The sequence below is a fragment of the Monopterus albus genome, unplaced genomic scaffold (genome assembly GCF_001952655.1).
Source record: "Monopterus albus unplaced genomic scaffold, M_albus_1.0 scaffold3.1, whole genome shotgun sequence".
In the NCBI taxonomy this organism is placed as follows: Eukaryota; Metazoa; Chordata; class Actinopteri; order Synbranchiformes; family Synbranchidae; genus Monopterus; species Monopterus albus.
Window position 1 is genome coordinate 10,671,382 of NW_018127883.1, and position 869 is coordinate 10,672,250.

The window sequence follows — 869 nt, forward strand, 5'->3', positions numbered from 1 at the left end:
CAGGCCAAGCGGGCTGCAGCCCAGGCGGTTGCAGAGGCAAAAACTCGGGTCTGGGAAGAGTTCGGTGAGGCCATGGAGAAGGACTATCGGTCGGCCTCGAAGAGATTCTGGCAAACCGTCCGGCGCCTCAGGAGGGGGAAGCAGTGCCCTGCCGAAACTGTTTACAGTGGGGGAGGGCAGCTGTTGACCTCAACTGGGGATATTATCGGACGGTGGAAGGAATACTTCGAGGATCTCCTCAATCCCGGCGCCATGTCTTCCGATGAGGAAGCAGAGGCTGAGGGCTCAGAGGTGGACTCATCCATCACCCAAGCTGAAGTCACTGAGGTAGTCAAGAAGCTTCTCGGTGGCAAGGCACCGGGGGTGGATGAGATCTGCCCTGAGTACCTTAAGTCTCTGCATGTTGTTGGGCTGTCTTGGTTGACACGCCTCTGCAACGTCGCATGGCGGTCGGGGACAGTGCCTCTGGACTGGCAGACCGGTCCCCCTTCTAAAAAAGAGGGGCCACCACCCTGGAGGGTGTGTTCCAACTATAGGGGGATCACACTCCTCAGCCTCCCCGGGAAAATCTATGCCAGGGTATTGGAGAGGAGAATTCGACCGATAGTCGAACCTCGGATCCAGGAGGAACAATGCGGTTTTCGTCCTGGCCATGGAACACTGGACCAGCTCTATACCCTCTTCAGAGTGGCAGAGGGTTCATGGGAGTTTGCCCAACCAGTCCACATGTGCTTCGTGGATCTGGAGAAGGCATTCGAACGTGTCCCTCGCAGCGCCCTGTGGGGGGTGCTCCGGGAGTACGGGGTCCGGGGCCCTTTGCTAAGGGCTACCCGGTCCCTGTACGATCGGAGCAGGAGCTTGGTTCGCAT